Genomic DNA, 20,642 nt, shown 5'->3' with positions numbered 1-20,642 from the left:
TGTTGTTTGGGTGTTGGCGGAGCCATACCACTGTAAGCCCAAAGAGCTGGTGTTGAAGAAGGCGTAAAAATTATGAAGGTGTGCACATGTGGAACAGGTGCGCAAACATGGTAGTTTTGGTGTTGGCGGAGCCTCCCCACCATAACCCCAAAGAGCTGGCTTTGAAGGAGGCCCAAAAATTGTAAAGGCGTGCACCTGTGGAACAGGTTCGCAAACATGGTAGTTTTTGTTAAGCATAGCCTCCCCACCTTAACCCCAAAGAGCTGGTGTTGAAGGAGTCCCAAAAATTGTAAAGGTGTGCACCTGTGGAACAGGTGCGCAAACATTGTAGTTTTTGTTTTAGCATAGCCTCCCCACCTAAACCCCAAAGAGCTGGTGTTGAAGGAGGCCCAAAAATTGTAAAGGTGTGCACCTGTGGAACAGGTGCGCAAACATTGTAGTTTTTGTTTTAGCATAGCCTCCCCACCTTAACCCCAAAGAGCTGGTGTTGAAGGAGGCCCAAAAATTGTAAAGGTGTGCACCTGTGGAACAGGTGCGCAAACATTGTAGTTTTTGTTTTAGCATAGCCTCCCCACCTTAACCCCAAAGAGCTGGTGTTGAAGGAGGCCCAAAAATTGTAAAGGTGTGCACCTGTGGAACAGGTGCGCAAACATTGTAGTTTTTGTTTTAGCATAGCCTCCCCACCTTAACCCCAAAGAGCTGGTGTTGAAGGAGGCCCAAAAAATGTAAAGGTGTGCCCCTGTGGAACAGGTGCGCAAACATTGTAGTTTTTGTTTTAGCATAGCCTCCCCACCTTAACCCCAAAGAGCTGGTGTTGAAGGAGGCCCAAAAATTGTAAAGGTGTGCACCTGTGGAACAGGTGCGCAAACATTGTAGTTTTTGTTTTAGCATAGCCTCCCCACCTTAACCCCAAAGAGCTGGTGTTGAAGGAGGCCCAAAAATTGTAAAGGTGTGCACCTGTGGAACAGGTGCGCAAACATTGTAGTTTTTGTTTTAGCATAGCCTCCCCACCTTAACCCCAAAGAGCTGGTGTTGAAGGAGGCCCAAAAATTGTAAAGGTGTGCACCTGTGGAACAGGTACGCAAACATTGTAGTTTTTGTTTTAGCATAGCCTCCCCACCTTAACCCCAAAGAGCTGGTGTTGAAGGAGGCCCAAAAATTGTAAAGGTGTGCCCCTGTGGAACAGGTGTGCAAACATTGTAGTTTTTGTTTAGCATAGCCTCCCCACCTTAACCCCAAAGAGCTGGTGTTGAAGGAGGCCCAAAAATTGTAAAAGGTGTGCACCTGTGGAACAGGTGCGCAAACATTGTAGTTTTTGTTATAACCAAAATGAGGTTCTGTGAACGTAAAGAGAATGAGAGGAGGGTTTGAGGGTGGCACTATGGTCCAGGCTTAAACTGAGGCTCAACAGCCACATCACAACGATAGCCTAGTCTACAAGGTCTGCATCAGGTGCATTAAAGCTTGATATCCACGACTGATTTATCTTAATGAATGTCAAACGGTCGACTGAGTCGGTGGAGAGTCTCGTTCGATGGTCTGTGACGAATCCTCCTGCTGCGCTGAATGCCCGTTCCGATAGGACACTGGAAGCAGGGCAGGCCAACAACTCCATGGCATACTGGGCCAGTTCTGGCCAGTGGTCTAATCTTAAGACCCAGTATGCCAGTGGATCGGATTCGTCACATGAAAAGCCCTCTGTGTCACTTTGTGCCCTCACGTAATCGTCCACCATGTGATGCAGACGCTGTCGATGCGATGTGGCAGCTGAGAGGCCTGGGCGGTGAGGACTAAAAAAAGACCGAAAGGCATCCGTCAACCGCACGCCTTCTCCAACGCTCCTCTCGTGACCACCAGTAGAATCCATGGTAGGTTGTCCCCGCCCCTGCACCCTACGGGAGTCGGGGAACATGTTCACCAGATTCCTCTTGAGACTGTCCTCAAGGGATTTGATCCTGTGGACTCTCTGGGTGGATGGGAAAAGATCCGAGACTTTACACTTGTACCGGGGGTCAAGTAGGGTGGCCAACCAATAGTGGTTAGTCTCTTTAATGGCCTTGATTCTGGGGTCCTTTCGCAGGCTCTGAAGCATGATGTTTCCCATGCGTCGCAAATTAGCGAAGGCCTGAGAAGCTGACTCCTCGGGGTCACTCATAACGACATTATCTTCAACGGGCTCCTCCTCCTCCCAGCCACGTACTACTCCAAAGTGTCCCGAGGGAGTCAAACTAGGCCTTGCAGATTGCCGCATGTCTTCCTCCTCCTCCTCCTCAAACCCTGCAAAAGTTCCCGCAGAATCGTCCTCCTCCTCCTCTTCCACCCCTGGATCCTGCTCGGGCCTCTGGGAGCTAGGCATAATGGGGTCAGGATTCTCAGGATAAAGGGGGCCTTGAGAGGCAAGGAAGTCCTCCTCTTCCTCCTGCTGCTCTGCCTCCAGTGCCCTGTCCATAATGCCACGCAGAGTGTGCTCCAACAAAAACAGTACCGGTAGGGTGTCACTGATGCATGCGCTGTCCCGGCTGACCATCCTTGTGGCCTCCTCAAATGGCGAGAGGACAGCGCATGCATCCTTAATCAAAAGCCACTGCCGTGGTGAAAAGAAGCCCAGGCGCGCAGAGCCAGTGCTGGTGCCGTACTCGCATAGGTATTCATTGAGGGCCCTCTGCTGCGTGTACAGGCGCTGCAGCATAGCCAAGGTGGAGTTCCAGCGGGTGGGCATGTCACAGATGAGGCGGTGTACCGGCAGGTGAAACTCGCGCTGCACTTCGGCCAAACGTGCAGTGGCACTGTACGACCGCCTGAAGTGACTGCACACCCTTCTTGCCATCCTTAGCACATCCTGCATTCCTGGGTACGAGTTCAAAAACCGCTGTACCATGAGATTCAGGACATGCGCCAGGCATGGCACATGGGTTAACTTTCCCTGACGAAGGGCGGCCAGGAGGTTTGACCCATTATCAGTAACCACAATCCCTGGCTGCAGCTGGCGTGGTGTCAACCACCTCTGGGCCTGTGCCTGCAGAGCCCCAAGAATCTGAGGGGCAGTGTGCTGCCAGTCCCCTAGACACACAAGCTGCAGCACTGCGTGACACCTTTTGGCCTGAGACATAGAATAGCCCTTTGAACGTTTACGTGGTACCTCATCATATTCAAAGGACCATTCTGCAGAGGAGGGCATGGAGGAGGTAGAGGAGGAGGAGCAGGAGGGGGTAGAAGTGATCGATCTACCCGGATCAGCGACACCACCAGCTGTTTGCAGACGTGGGGGCAACACTGGCTGCAGCACCGAGCCCTGGCTACAATCCCTTCCGCTGGCAAGCAGTGTCACCCAGTGATCAGTGACAGAAATGTACCATCCCTGCCCATGTTTGCTTGACCAAGTGTCAGCCGTCAAGTGTATCTTACGGCTGACTGACTTGGCCAGGGACGACACTACATTGCCTTCCACATGTTGGTATAGGGATGGCAGGGCCTTACGGGAAAAGTAATGCCGACTTGGCACCTGCCACTGTGGAACTGCACATTTTGCGAAGTCACGGAAGGGAGCAGACTCTACCAGGTTAAATGGTAATAGTTGCAGAGCCAGTAGTTTAGCCAAACTACTGTTTAGACGCTGGGCATGTGGGTGGCGGGGAGTATACATTTTTTTTCGTTCCAGCATGTGTGGAATCGAAATTTGGCGTCTAGATGTTACAGCTGGTGGTGTGCTGGAGGTAGATGCGACACTGCCTGCTATATCATCAACCCTGCCAGTGGAGGCTGCCAACAGGTGACGAGTGACTATAGCAGGGCCAGGAACAGACTGATGTGCAGGTGGAGCAGATGGAGCATGAGGAGGAGCGCGAGGAGAACTAGGAGGCCGACTGACCAATCTTTGGCCCTTTTGTGGGTTCTTTAAATGCTCCTGCCAACGGGCCGAGTGGTGGGTTGTCAAATGCCTGTTTAGGCAGCTTGTACCCAGGTGGTTGACATTTTTGCCACCTTTTATACCCTTCTTACAAATCTTGCAGATCGCAACTGTTTTATCTGCATGGGATGTCTCAAAAAAGGCCCAGCAAGATGAGGTGTGTATAGTGGCCCGGGAGACAACAGGTGCGGCCTTAGATGGAGTAGGCCGTCTGCTCTCCCCTCTTGTTTGCTCTGCCTCCTCCTCAACCTCAGTCCCAACATCTGTTTCCATCAAAGACTGAGCATCAGGCCTGGCCCGGGAGACAACAGGTGCGGCCTTAGATGGAGCGGGCCGTCTGCTCTCCCCTCTTGTTTGCTCTGCCTCCTCCTCAAACTCAGACCCAACATCTGACTCCATCAAAGACTGAGCATCAGGCCTGGCCCGGGAGACAACAGGTGTGGCCTTAGATGGAGCGGGCCGTCTGCTCTCCCCTCTTGTTTGCTCTGCCTCCTCCTCAAACTCAGACCCAACATCAGACTCCATAAAGGACTGAGCATCAGGCTGGAGTAGATGGCCGACACTGTGGTCAAACAGCTCAGCTGACTCCTCTGCCATGTCTGAAGTTGGGTCTAAGGGAGGACATGAGGTGGACATGGACTCATCTGTATTTGTTCTGACAACTGCAGAAGACTGACCACTTTTCTCTGCCTGGGTCACTGTAGTTGCAGATGATGCCGATGATGAGGGTTTGGTCATATAGTCCACCACCTCCTGTACATACTGTGGACGTATAGCTTGGCCACTGCCGGAGAACAATCCAAACGGTGGCCTGGCTGAGGACTGACCACCACGTTCACCCCAGCCTCTAGACACCCTAGAAGCTGTGCCCCTTTCCTCAGCAGGGCCACGTATGCCTTTTCTTGGTCTACCAGGCATATTTCTCACTGATGCGTTGGCAACTGTGTGCGGTGAAAAACGCACACTGCTATGCGACCCACAGTTGTCGCTGGATACAGCACAGCAGATGTGTCACGCACAGTAGCAAAGCCTTTTGCACAGTGGACCTAACGCTTTGAACAACAGGTGTTAAGTTGTCACTGATGCGTTGCCAACTGTGTGCGGTGAAAAACGCACACTGCTATGCGACCCACAGTTGTCGCTGGATACAGCACAGCAGATGTGTAACGCACAGTAGCAAAGCCTTTTGCACAGTGGACCTAACGCTTTGAACAACAGGCGTTAGGTTGTCACTGATGCGTTGGCAACTGTGTGCGGTGAAAAACGCACACTGCTATGCGACCCACAGTTGTCGCTGGATACAGCACAGCAGATGTGTCACGCACAGTTGCAAAGGCTTTTGCACAGTGGACCTAACGCTTTGAACAACAGGCGTTAGGTTGTCACTGATGCGTTGGCAACTGTGTGCGGTGAAAAACGCACACTGCTATGCGACCCACAGTTGTCGCTGGATACAGCACAGCAGTTGCGTGTCACGCACAGTTGCAAAGGCTTTTGTACAGTGCACCTAACGCTTTGAACAACAGGCGTTAAGTTGTCACTGTATTTTGCTGCCTAGCAAGCACATATACCTGCTGTGATAGAGCAGCACTGTGCCACGTGCTCACTAAACAGAACCCTCACACTTTCCCTACAGAAACTCAATTTTCAAATCTAACTAATGTAGTACAAAGTTCCCTAACTACACTAGATATCCCTTTCCACTAAATAGAAAGCTCCATACAGCAGAAGACTGACACTGTCCCTTAAGTTTTTTTTTTTTTTTTGTAACTCTAAGAACCAGCACAATCGCTGTATCTATCTACACTGGCTGTAAGCTAAATACAATTCTGCTATATGGAGCTTTAGAACCACTCGATATATAGGAAATGTAGTGTAGCAAGCAGGAGTCAGACAGAACTGCTTCAACTCTCCTTAACAGGATCTGGATAACTGTGCTAGGGGTTAGGCGGGGCCATCTTATATAGTGTGGGGCGTATTCACTCCTGATTGGCCTCTGGTCCCCGTAGTCACTCCAATCACGTTCCTAGGAGACTCCTGCCCCCTCATTGGCTTTTGCAGACGTTTCTGGGCCAATCACGGGCTTTTAAAGCCCAGTTCCTGTCCCAGTGCATTTTGGGAGGTTCTGGTGGCCGAATACCGAACTTTTGCCGCAAAAAGTTCAGTATTCGGCCGAATATCGAACATCCAATGTTCGGGTCGAACCGATGGTCGACCCGAACCGTTCGATCATCCTTACTTATAAGCACTTTTGGAAGAAATACATACGGACTTTATGCAAATTTTGAGTGTCACACAACCTTTTGCACTATTGTATTGAGGTCACAGACACATTGGGGTTGATTTACTAAAATGGGATCTGGTGCAGCTGTGCATGGTAGACAATCAGCTTCTAACTTCAGCTTGTTCAGTTGAGCTTTGACAAAAAAAAAAAAAAACTGGAATCTGATTAATTTCAATGCAGAGCTGCTCCAGGATTTGCACTCTCCCATTCTAATAAATCAACCCCAGTTTTATTGATGTATTGATGATGTTTATTCACTTGTATATGTACTTGTTTTTTTTGTATGTAAATTTCCTTACATTTTTTACCTACTATATATTAATTTATTTGTGGTTGCATATCACTTTTTCTCTCAGCTATCCTGTTTCTGGTTTAACCACTTTACCACTGAGTACCGTAGTACTACTGCGGCAAAGTGGCTCGTTATCGTCTGACGACATAGTACTACGTCGTCAGACACTCCCCTTGTGGGCGGCTCGCCGCGGGAGGCTCGCTCCCACTGTTTTCAGTCACAGCGGGAGTTGGGCCAGGGGAGGAGCAGCAGCGATCGCCTCTGCTCTTCCCCGATCATAGGGGATCTAGTGTGGAGATCCGCCCGCTTGTGTAAACACAAGCGGGCGGATCTCCCAAGTGACAGGCAGGGTCAGATTGCAGGGTTCAGCATAGCTGAACCCTGGATCTGTCCTTTTGTCACACAGTCACCTCCCCCCCCCCCACACGTCAGTAAGCACCAGGCATACATTAACCCCTCCCTCTCCAATAAAATTAACCCCTTCCCTGCCAGTGTCATTTTTACAGTAACAGTGCATATGTATAGCACTGATTACTGCAGTAATGTCACTGGTACCCCCAAAAGTGTCAAAAATGTCAGTCAAGGGTCCGATCTGTCCGCCGCAATGTCGCAGTCCCGCAAAAAAAATCACAGATCGCCGCCATTACGCGTTAAAAAAAAAAAAACACCAAAAATGACAGAAATCTTTCCCTTTGTTAGTAAACGCAATAACTTTTGCGCAAACCAATCAAAATATGCTTATTGTGAATGTTTTTACCAAACATAGGTAGCAGAAAACAAATTGGCCAAAAATTTAAAAAAATTTAGATTTTTACATTTTTTTGGGGGGAATTTCATATAAAAAAATGTGAAAAATATTGTTGTTTTTTCAAAATTTACCCTATTTTTTTGTTTATAGCGCAAAAAGTAAAAATCGCGCAGGTGATCAAATACCAACAAAAGAAAGTTCTGTTTGTGGGAAAAAAAGGACGTAAATTTTGTTTGGGTACAGCATCGCACGACCGCGCAATTGTCCGTTAAAGTTGCACAGCGCCGAATCGCAAAAAGTGGCCCAGACGGAAGACAGCAAAATGCTCTAGTGGTAAAGTGGTTAAGAGATACATTTTTTAATCATTTGATACAATATAATGTTTAGCGAGGCATATTTTTTTTTTTTTTTTTTTACAGATCTGATGAATAATCTTTGGTGAGCTTGTCCCTTGCTGTGAGAAAACTAAATATAAAGTATATTCTTCTGTTTGGAAGGTGAGCACGGTGCAATCACCTGAGCCTCTGCAAAGTTTGGAAAATCATAATATTGTCTGACATGCCAATGAAATATTACTTAACGTTACACTGATGAGAAGACACGAGACACTAGAGGATCGCTGTCAGGGATTTAACCGCTTGCCGACCAGCCACCGTAGTTTTACTGCGGCAGGTCAGCTCTGTCCCGGAAAGGATGTACCTATACGTTGCTTCGCAGGACCACTAATGGGGGCGTGCGCTGCTGGAGGCGACCGCACGTGCCCATTGGCCACAGGGAGAGCCAATAAGCGGGTTTGGTGGCTGCAATGTCCACCGGGCACCTGCGAACACTCCCTGTGGAGACAGAACAGCGGTCTGCCGTTGTAAACCTGGCAGACCACTGTTCTGTCAGTAATGAACACAGGGATCCTGTGTTCCTCTTATTTAGGAACACAGGTCTCTGTGTTCATGCAGCAAGTCCATCCCCCACACAGTTAGAAAACACTCCCTCGCACTGATTTTGTTCCCTGTATTTTGTCAAACTTCAATAAAATGTTGTTCAAAAAAAAAAAGAAAACACTCCCTAGGGACACATTTAACACTTCGATTGCCCCTGGTGTTAACCCCTTCCCTGCCAGTGTCATTAGTACAGTAACAGTGCATATTTTAAGCACTGATTACTGTAGTAATGTCACTGGTCCCCCCAAAAGTGTAAAAATGTCAGTTAGGTGTCCGATCTGTCCGCTGCAATGTCACAGTCCTGCTAAAAATCGCTGATCGCTGCCACTACTAGTAAAAAAAAAAAATGACAAATATTTTCCCTAGCTTGTAGACGTGATAACTTTTGCGCAAACCAATCAATATACACTTATTGGAATTTTATGTTACCAAAAATATGTAACAGAATACATATTCGCCTAAAATTATGAAAAAATTAGATTTTTATTGGGAATGTTATATAGCGGAAAGTAAAAAAATATTGTTGATTTTCTTTTCAGAATTGTCTTATAGCACAAAAAATAAAAATCGCACAGGTGATCAAATACCACCAAAAAAAAGCTCTATTTGTGGGAAAAAAAGGACATCAATTTTATTTGGGTACAGCGTTGCATGACCATGTAATTGTCAGTTAAAATAACCCAGTGCCATATCGCAAAAAAATGGCCTGGTCATTAGGGGGTAAAACCTTACAGTCCGAAAGTGGTCAATATTACAAGATGATGCCTGGTCTGCCTAAGCTCTACCATGAACATTTCTTAATACCTATTTTTTCCAGAAATTCAGAACTGGCTGACGATTCTTTGAAAAACTAGAAGATAAGGGAGCGCTTCTGGTTGTGGCAGTTATAAGAAGACCAGTATATAATAAGGTTAAGGCAATTGTGTAACTATATATTGTATATAGAGAGATCTTGAGTAAAGCTCCACTCCAGAAAAAAAGTCCAGATAGTCCAGTTTATTAAGTAGGATAAAAACACCAATGAACAGTGTAAATTGTCACTCATAGGGTATCAGGCCCAAAGCGCGGAGCGCGAAACATGTCGTCATGGTGACGGGACCGTTTGCATTCACACTGGAGGAGTCTTAGGCTGTGTCCGATTCTTCTTCCTTGTATTTGCTCGCATAGATGAGTGACGTCATCTCCTGCGCCGCTGCTGCTCTCACCCAGCTGTCCTGAGGTTTGATCACCGTGCTGATCCTTCCCCCGGAGTAACGGTGCATCCATCGCCCGAACCACTACAGCAGCAGTACGGGTGCCTTCGCGCAATGATCTCCTGGCCACAGACATAGTGATGTAAGACCATCAGCAGTGGGGCAAGTACAGGGGCTCAACCTGATACCCTATGAGTTACAATTTACATTGTTCATTGGTATTTTTATCCTACTTAATAAACTCGACTATCTGGACTTTTTCTGGAGTGGAGCTTTACTCAAGATCTCTCTATATACAATATATAGCTGCACAATTGCCTTCACCTTATTATTTACTGGTCATCTTATAACTAGGGATGATCGAACGGTTCGGGTCGACCATCGGTTCGACCCGAACATTGGATGTTCGAAATTCGGCCGAATTCCGAACTTTTTGCTGAAAAAGTTCGGAATTCGGCAACCAGAACCGACCAAAATGCAATGGGACAGGAAATGGGCTTTAAAAGCCCATGATTGGACGAGAACCATCAGGAAAGCTAATTGAGGGGGCAGGAGAATGCTAGGAATGTGTTTGGAGTGACTAGGGGGTCCAGAGGCCAATCATTAGTGAATACTCCCCCCCAGTATATAAGATAGCCCCGCCAAATTCCTAGCATTGTAATACAGGGCTGTGGAAGAGAGTGGAAGCAGTTCTGTTACTTCTGCTCTCAAAGTGTCATTTAGCAATTATTAGTGTGAGGAAAGGGATATCTAGTGTAGTTAGGGTGCTATTTTCCACTTTAGTTAGATTTAATAATCTAGTTTCTGTAGGGAAAGTGTTAAGTGCCAGGGTGACTGTAGTGTAGTGTAGGGTTAACTGACTCTGACTGCTATGGCAGGGTGACCATAAGTGTGTGTGTGTATATATACCCCTATACAGAAGTTCAGATGTTTTGCCTGCCTCCAAAGACCCACAAAAATGCCCAAAAAAAGCCTGCGCCAAATAAAACGCCCAGGTGTGTTATTGCAGGCGTTTTTTTTTGGGCATTTTTTGTGGGTCTTTGGAGGCAGGCAAAACATCTGAACTTCTATATAGGGGTATATATACACACACACTTATATGTATTTATACACATACACACATATAGGTGTGAAAATAGCAGAACACTATGCTTGCGCTAATGAAATAATTAACAGGCATATGTCTCCGCTCCTATAACACCTATATATGTGTATGTGTATAAATACATATAAGTGTGTGTGTGTATATACCCCTATACAGAAGTTCAGATGTTTTGCCTGCCTCCAATAACCCCCAAAAAATGCCCAAAAAAATGCTTGCTACAAAACCGGCAAGGTGTGAAAATAGCGGAGCCATATCCCTGTTCTATATTAATTCTAATACAAATGACCTTTTTTTTCTGGTTCTGGACATGCTACAGAGCTGAAACTTCACAGGTACACTTTTTAGACCCCCCAAACACTAAATCCAAAGAAATCTCATTTTTTTTAAAAATAATTTTTTCAATAATTGGCTCTCTATCAAAAATTACATTTTTTAAGAACTTTTTTTGTGTGTGATTAATAGTTCCTGGGGCATGACCCAGAACCCTAGGCACTTTTTAGGGGCATTTATTGAGTTTTAGGGCTTCAAATGGTGTTTTTTGATTACCGAAGTTCGGGTCCCATTGATTTCAATGGGGTTCTGAAATCCGGGCCGAACTTTTGGGAAGTTCGGGTGTTCTGGTCGAACCGAACTTTTGAAAAGTTTGATCATCCCTACTTATAACAGGCACAACCAGAAGCGCTCCCTTATCTTCTAGTTTTTCTATTGATCAGATTCTGATCCTAGGAGTCCCCTAAGGAGCAGCTGAGATTTCAATACAGGTCCTTTTATTTACCGGTCACAATGGGCGCCTTGTTTCTCCTTGCTTGCCATTGACGATTCTTTAACACTAGCCGTTGAAAGATTTCACTCTGCATTTTTGCAGGTATGAGCAGTTCTTTTGGGATTCTATACCAATAATAAATCCCTCTAAATCATACGCAATGTGCAAAAACTTCAATACAAGTCCCAATCAAATAACAGTCCAAAGGTAATATAAATTGCTCCTGTGTGATAATTTCTTCTTCCTTCTTTTTCTAAAGGATAAGTTCACCTTTGGGAACATGTTACATGTTCCACCCTATTTTAGAGTGGAAGATGTATGATGTTCCCAGTGCTGCAGCCGCCGCCTGCTGCCCCCCCATACTAGCTGCATTACAGCTAATTTACTAGCTGAATTAAAAACCCTGACATCCTTACTGGCTGTTGGCTTGTAGTTCTTAATGAATGGTTTTGGCGGCCTCTGCGATTACGGAGCTTGGGAGTTTGCTTGTGGTAATTTATTTTCACATTTTCTTCTGGCCCTGATTTCTTTTGCAGTCTACTTCATCAGCTTACACCTTATCTTGGGTATACTTCCGCTTTATATTTATCTAATGGTACACCATCCTGATTTCCTTTTTTCCTTTGAGTCCTTCATTCCCTCGTGGTTTCACATTTCTACTACGTATGCTTTTCCACACTTTCCCTTGTGATGGTTTCACACACCTATTCCACACTTTCTTCACCTTATCCTGACTCACTGCCACTCTTATTTCACTTTTTCACTACTTCCAGTTATAGCAATGTCAGTATTATCATGTATCTTTATCAAGTATATACATATTCTCTACACAATTTTATCTTTCCACTGTGGCTTTACACACCTATTCCATACCTTCATCATCTTATTCTGATTTACCGCCATTCTTATCTTACTCTTTCACTCCTTCTATTTATACCTATGCTAGTGCTACCATGTATCTTTACTAAATATATACATACTCATTATACATTTTTATTTTATCTACTATAGATACTCCTTTATGTTACTACTAGCTTTACTCCATGCATTCCTACCCACGCTCCTCCCTGTGTGTGGTGTGGTCTACCTGGTCCGCCTGTCTTGTGCGCCCTCAGCTCCCATGGGAGACACCCAGGGTCAGGCTTTACCTCCAGTGCCAGTTGCAGCCAGAGCTGGTATGTAATTTTTGGGAATTTGGTGGCTTTGTCTCCCCTTACCTTTTCTCCCCCCTCCAGTTTCTATTAATCATCATTGTCGCTATTCTTATACTTATACATTTTTTATAGACCCATGTCATATATCTACTCCTGAGGAAGTGGCAACATTAGTCCACGAAACGCGTTGAGTCTGTTGATGTCATGATTCTATTCAATCAATCCTTAACTTTGTTGTACTTTACCATGTTGGTTTTATAAGAACCTGGATTTGGGGACCTCTTACCAGCTCTGTTACCACATCGATTTTCACATTATTTACATGCTATGTTTGTATACTTTATGTACCAATAAATGTGATACTATTGTCCTGCCAGTTGTGCCATGTCTCTCATCTAAAGTCCCAACCTTCCTTCTAATTCTACTTGAATAGGGATGGAGGCACACGACATTCCCATCGTGCGCCTCACTCAAAGTCCCACACCTCCCCCCCATTCATAATGAACTACCACGGTGCTGAGGAGCACTGTGGTAGTTCATTGAGTCTTCCTGTCAGGGACTATCGGCTATCTTGCTGGACGTAAAGCATCATGGGTTTACTGAAGGCCGATCATTTGAGACTGATTGAAAATTTTAACTATATTACCAATGTTTTGGACCACAGTGGTGCTGTGGACATAGCGAATCTTGAGTTCAGCAATGCATTGGATACAGTTGCACACAATAATCTAATATAAAAGTTGTAGAAGCAAGGACTTAACCCTTGTGTGGTTCAGTGGATATGCAGTTGGCTAAAGGATAGATACCAGAGTGTGGCTGTAAATGGGGTACCACAAGGCTCTGTACTGGGTCCTGTTCTATTTAATCTCTATGTAAGTGATATAACTAAAGGTTTGTTGGGCAAGGTATGTCTCTTTGCTGACAATAGAAAGGTGTGTAATAGGGTTTATCCCCCTGGAAGTGTCTGTGCTATAGAACATGATTTACCATTGCTGGGAAATTAGTTAAAGCAGTGGAGACTGCAGATCAATGCTTCTAAATGTACAATTTTGCACGTAGGGAAATAATCCCTTGAGATGGTACAACATTGGGGGTGCAGTGTTGTCCACCTCTATAGAGAGAGACAGGTAACAAAAATGGTGAAAGATCTCTAGGGGATAAAAGAGCAACTTCAGGAACTTAATTTGTACAGTCTGGAGGAAAGAAGGGAAAGGGGAAACATGATTGAAATCTTCAAATACAGCAAGGGGGTGAAAAAGGTTCATGAGGGCAATATTTCCAATATGAAACCATAATAAAAAACATATAGTGTAGTATAACCAAATATATATATATATATATATATATATATATATATATATATATATATATATATATATTTTTAGTATATCATATAATAATATACTTGTGCTTGCATGACCATAGTGACTATAGTGCAAATTGTGAAACCACTATCTTCACTGTATAAATTCTCCCCTGTGTGTCATATACCGCATGCAAACGCCCTCTTACCAGACTTACTGCCCTTCCACCCCAGGGCTCAATAATGCGTGAATTCATATTTTCCTCCTCCAGGGCTGCTGTTAGAAATCACGGGGCCCCGTACAACCTCCCTGGAAGCCCCCCCCCGAATAACTGAATATATCAAGACAATATCTTCATTAAAATCATTATTAGCGGACTCAAACATAACAGAGAACCTGTATGAATTAGCCCTTTTTAATTGTTTTTTTACATAAAAAAATAAATAAAACATTTTTTAAATGTTTACAATTATTTTGATTTACAATTTTCTTAAATTATTTATTACAATGTTTAAATATTATTTTTTTTTTAAGAATTTATTTTTTTACAGGACAGGGAAGCCTGCAGTGCTCTGGGAGAGAAAAGGGTGGAGAGGGGGGGGGGGGTAGCACAGTGAAAGGGGGCACACGGGGAGGGGGGGATCAGAAGCAGGCAGAACAGGGAGGGGGATCAGTGTCAGAGTAGCAATTACAGGAATGATGCCCTGTGTCTGTGTCTCTCCCTGCAGCAGCTGAAAGCTGGCAGGAGGGGGAGAAATTGGCTTTTAGCTGGTGCAAAGAGCCACACAGGGCTTACTTCTGTAATTGTCCCCCTTCCCGACCACACCGATTCCCCGTGCTGTTGGGGCCCTCCTGTGTGCCCAGGCCCCCTACAGGAGGACTGGTGGTCCCCCTTATCGGTGGCCCTGTCCTCCACACTTTTCCTTCAAGGCAGGCAAACTCCATAAAGTCCCTTGCTGTATTCAAATGTCTAGTTCCAGACTAGTGTTTACGACATAAACCCCCACCCTTTGTCTCTGTCATAGTTATGTGTTGTAGCACAACAATTTCTCTTCAGGAAACCTGAGATTTAGGAAAAATGTAGGAAAAATGCAGGCATCCTCCCAGTTGAAAAGGAAACTTGCACATTTTACCATCTTCTGTGTAAGAGACATACACATGGGAGTCATAGAGAAATGATCTTCACAGAAAACGGTAAATTGTTCAAGTTCACATCTTGTTAAAAGCAGATTGGCTACCATGTACAGATGCACCAGATTCTGAGTGCTCCAGTTTAAATTCCCCCTGTCTTCTTTATAGCTTATAAACAGAAATCAGTTTGGATACATAAACACATTTCAGGAACATATTACATACAGCCATTCTCAAAGTTTTTGCCATAGAGCATCCCTTAAATTAATTTCTAGCTCTGGCATTTTTTTGTGTAGCTCCCACCTAGATAGGTGCTAGGATTAGACGTTAAGAGCTTTAAGCTCAGGCCAGTAAGGACATGGGCTATTTTTGGTGGGAGATTAACGTAGCAGTCTCCTAGATAGGTGCTTGGATTAGAAAGATAGACTAGCGGGTAGTCATCCAAGCCGGGGTCGAGTCCAGTAGCGGGTAGTCTGCCGATGCCGGATCATCTACCAATGCCGGATCGTCTGCCAATGCGGAATCAAGAGCCAGGAAAGTCGTCAGCCAAGCCAGGTCATGCACGGAACAACGCAGAGAACAGAAGACTGCTAGCAGTGATGCACCTTGGAGCACAAACACAAGGGCAAGGACTGCAAGCCCTCCGGTGATATATATATTCAGGTGTGCAACCACATCACTGAGTGATGCCCAGGCAGCAGGCAAGTGATGATGCAAACAGAGTTTATAAAAGACAGCAGTCTGCACATGTCCAAGATGGCTGCCAGTACCCTCCCATCAATGGCCCCTCCTCTGTGGAGGACCTTAGGTGTGCGCGTTTCCCAGACAGGTAGAACAAGATTTCAGGAAATGCCCACCAAGGCCGCAATACAGACACCGACCCTCCTTCCTCCTAAAGGCCTGCTCAAGAAAGGCGAGTGAACCTAGCTGCATGGGTTCACAGCCAGACGCAACATCCCCAGCAGGCGTGGGGAGTGAGGGAGGAATGGGTGGGGAAGAAAACATAGGAGCCAATCTGGTAGGAGGCCTCCGCAGGCACTCCTTAAATGATGGTCTCTCCCTGAGCCTGGTATCGATCAAAATCAGGAAAGATATGAGAGCCTTGAGTTCATCAGGGAGATCCTTGGCCGCAATCTCATCCTTCAAAGCATTGGAGAGACCATGAGAGAAGACAGCCACCAGAGCCTCATTCTTCCAGCCCACCCCTGCTGCCAGGGTACGAAATTCGATGGCATACTTGGCAACGGTTTGTATAACCTGTTGAATGGACAGGAGCAGCTAAGCAGCAGAGGCAGAGTGAGCATGCACATTGAATACCCTACGAAAGGAGGCAACAAAACTCAGGTAATCGATTATCGCAGGATTATTGTTCTCCTATAAGGAATTTGCCCTGGCCAAGGCCTTGTCCGAGAGCAACAAGATTAGGAATCCCACCTTGAACCTGTCAGAGGGAAACGCCTGAGGAACCATCTAAAAAAAATGCCCACTTGGTTTAGGAAGCCACGATACTGACTCGGTTCACCCCCTAGCGCTGCTGGAGGAGAGCTGAAACAGTCATCCTGCTGATAACAGCAACTCCAGCTGCAGGGGCAGGAGCGGCAACAGGAGGAGCAGCAGGAGGAACCACTGGCCTAGCAGCACCAGGAGCAAGGTGTGCAACACCTGAGCAAAGTGACCCAAAAGGTGATCTTGTTGATCGAGCTAGGTAACCAGCATGGGGAGCATAGGAGCACCTGCATCGTCAGGATTCATAGCCCCTGTGTACTGTCAGGGTTCCAGGAAACCAGACCACACGAAGATGCAAGTAAAATAAAGCAGTTTATGAGGGCAAACAACAACAAATGCACATCAAGAGTGAGGAGCGAAATCTGGAACAGCTGGGGTCAAGTCCAGAAGCAGGTAGTCATCCAAGCCAGGATCAAGTCTAGGAGCGGGTAGTCATCCAAGTCGGGGTCGAGTCCAGTAGTGGGTAGTCTGCCGATGCCGGATTGTCTGCCGACGCGGGGGTCATCTGCTGATGCAGAATCAAGAGCCAGGAAAGTCATCAGCCAAGCCAGGTCATGCATGGAGGAACATGGTGAACAGAAGACTGCTAGCAGCGATGCACCTTGGAGCACAAACATAAGGGCAAGGACTGCAAGCACTCAGGTAATATATAGTCAGGTGTGCAAAATCATCACTGAGCAACACCCAGGCAGCAGGCAAGTGATGATACAAACAGAGTTTATAAGAGACAGCAGTCTGCACATGTCCAAGATGGCTGCCAACAGAAAGGCAAGGTAAGACCTTTGACAGCTAGGTCTGGTCAGTATTCTCAGCTGCTGCCAGTCTAATAGCACCCTCTGCTTTCCAGTAAGTTGTAGAATTCTCTGGAACAAGGTGTGGAGATATGCAGATGACAGTATGAATATTTATACAGTCCTGGTCAATCCCAGGGAGCAGGGCTCTGAAGGCTGCTGGGAGTCTGTATATATTATCTGGGAAAATGAGCTCTGGGTCTTTTCTTGCAGAAGATCCGTCTGGCCTGGAGAGCTGCTGCCCTTCAGGACAGTGGTGCCTTGTGCTTGCTGTTCTTTGGGCCTCAGATGGGCGACCTGAGGGCCTGGATGCTGAAGCTAAAGAGAGCTGACTGAGGGGCTGTTTGCTGAAGATCTAGTCTGGTATCACTGGGGAAAGCTTTCACTTGGAAGTTGGGAGGAGGCAACAAACTGTCTCTGGACATTTTGTGAATCCAGAGAGATCTTTGACACTTTTGGGCTGCTGCCCTCCCTCGTATGCTCAAAAGTCAGTTGTGTGTTTGTCTAAAAGGGACATCGACTGGTGTCCTGGAGAGCTTAGTCTGTCTGATTCTATGTGAAGGGACTCTGTTCTTGTGGCTCTAAAGAAAGGAGTTTGTATTTAACCGTTTCCACTACAAAGCCAAGTCCACAGTTTGCTTTAAGCAAGGACTTCTGCTTCAGCTTTACAGAAAATAGTTCACAGTCCTCAAGCTGTAAATAGTTTTTGTTTTTGGAGTATCCCACTCAATTCCCTCAACCCTATTCAAGTTCTCCAAAAATAAAAACAACAAAAACAACACCCCTAGACCGGATATTGAGGAAAAGTGTGGCTGAGATTGTGTGCCTGGGTGAGAGATAATCTACAGGGAAAGAACCTGGGCAAATTCGGGCGACTTCTACGGGAGTACGCGCTGCATTTGTAAAACCCCCTGTTCTATACAACCAGACCTAAAATCTTTGTAATAATTATGAAATAAAAGGATTAATAATGGCCAGAAGTGTATAAATTGCAGTGCCTTCTGCATTAGTGGTCAGTAAAAAAGTTTCCTCTTACATTTAGTCAAAAAATATTCAAAGTACAGTTCATGAACTTTATTTTATTCTGCACAAAAAGGTGAACTTAGCCTTTAAGAGGAATCTGAAAAGAAAATAATTCACAGCAGGGGAAATGGATCCAATCTGATCTCAATGTGCAGGAGACATACAGTGTATACTTGATCCAGGGGTCCTAAAAGCAATTATATAACTGTATACTCACGTGGAGCCTTAATGTTTCTAAATAAAATTTACTCTAAGTAAATCCTCCTGTGCATCGTTTTTCCTATAGCCTGTTTTCACAATATTTCAGATTTCTCTGGTATACCGAGGATCAATAATAATGTAATAATAACCATATAAAAGAAAGTTATGGAAAAACCAAAATTTGTGGATATCCGACTTTACACCTATAAGAGTTCGTTAGACATCCCATTCCAACACCATAGGAGCTGTCTCCCCACCACTTTTTTATGACTACAGCACTCTGGGAAGGCTTTCCACAAGATTTAGATATGTGCCTGTGAGAATTTGTGCCCAATGGTACCGATGTTGGATGAGAAGATATGGCATGCAGTTTGCATTCCATTTCATCTCAAAGGTGTTCAGTAGGGTTGAGGCCAGGGCTATGTGCTGGCCTTTTGGGTTTCTCAACACCAAAATGGCCAAACCATGTCTTTATGGAACTTTGTGCACTTAAATTAAAATGCTCTAGAATATTTTATATCATAAACACGCAAAAGCAAATTTCACTTGAATTCAGTTTTCTTCTATCTTAACCACTTGCCGACCACCGCAAGTACATATACTGTGGTGGTCAGCCCTGTGCAGGCAAAGTGACATACCGGTACGTCACTAGCCTGCGAGCCAATAGGGGCGAGCGCGCCGCCGGAGGCGCGCTCCCGCTCGTTCACGATGTCCGCCGGTCACTCGCGATCGTCAGTTACAGAGGGAGAAAGGCAGGCGGCTAATGTAAACACAGCCGCCTGTCATTCTCCCTTGTGTAACAGCAGAGATCAAACGGTCCTGCTATGTAGGACCGTAGATCTCTGCTGTTACATGAACAACCACATCCCTGCACAGTTAGAAACACGCCCCTAAGGACACACTTAACCCCTCCCTCTCCAAAAAAGTTAACCCCTTCCCTGCCAGTGTCATTTTTACAGTAACAGTGCATATGTATAGCACTGATTACTGTAGTAATGTCACTGGTACCCCCAAAAAAACAAATTGGCCAAAAATGTTAAAAATTTTTGATTTTTACTTTTTTTTTGGGGGAATTTCATATAAAAAAATTTGAATATATTATTATTTTTTCAAAATGTATGCTCTTTTTTTGTTTATAGCGCATGATCAAAAAAACGCACAGGTGATCAAATACCACCAAAAGAAAGCTCTGTTCGTGGGAAAGAAAAAAAAGGACGTCAAATTCGTTTAGGTAAAGCGTCGCACGACAGCGCAATTGTCCGTTAAAGTCACGCAGTGCCGAATCGCAAAATAGGGCCTGGTCAGGAAGGGGGTAAAATCTTCCGGGGCTTAAGTGGTTAACCACTTATGGACCGTCCGCCGCAGTTATACTGCAGCAGGCAGCCCCTCCTGCGCAAACCAATGTAGGTATACATCGGTCGCACGCCTGCAGCTAGGCGCACGACCGACGGCGGCACGCTCCCACCCCCCACTCGGCAGCGGGGAATCGGATGTACGGGGCAGGCGGCTCTGATTGCCGTCTGACACCTGCGATCGTTCCCCACTGAGAGAGAAAAACGGTCAGCTGTTGTAAACACAGCTGACCGTTATTCTCTCTGGAATGATGACAGAGTGCCTGTGATTCTTCTATGTAGGATTACAGGTCTCTGTGATAATTTCACAAGCCCTGCCCCCATATTGTTTGAATCACTCCCCTAGGCTCACATTTAACCCCTTGATCACACACAGTATTAACCCCTTCCCCACCAGTGTCATTATTACAGTAGCAGTGCATATTTTTAGCACTGATTACTGTAGTAATGTCACTGGTCCCCCCAAACATGTTAAAAATGTCAGTTAGAGGTCCGATCTGTCCGCCGCAATGTAGCAGTCCCGCTAAAATTGCAGATCGCCGCCATTACTAGTAAAAAAACAAAAAAAACAATAAAAAGGACATAAATCTTTCCTGTAGTTAGTAGATGCGATAACTTTTGCGCAAACCAATTAAAATACGCTTATTGCGTTTTGTTTTTTCACCAAAAATATGTAGCCGAATAAAAATTGGCCTAAAATGTTAAAAAATCTTGATTTTTAAATTTTTTTTTGAGAATGTCATATAGCAGAATGTGAAAAATATTGTATTTATTTTTTCAGAAATAAAAAAAACATCAATTTTATTTGGGTACGGCGTCGCACGACCGCGCAATTGTCAGTTAAAGTAACGCAGTGCCGAATCACAAAAAATGGACTGGTCATTAAGGGGGCAAATCCTACCGGTCCAGAAGTTGTTAAAATGCTCTACAGAAAAATATCTGTCCATCTG

Source organism: Pelophylax lessonae, assembly GCF_965119305.1.
Source record: "Pelophylax lessonae genome assembly, chromosome: 12".
Lineage (NCBI taxonomy): Eukaryota > Metazoa > Chordata > Amphibia > Anura > Ranidae > Pelophylax > Pelophylax lessonae.
The sequence above is the reverse complement of the archived record's forward strand: the minus strand, read 5'-3'. Positions refer to the sequence as shown.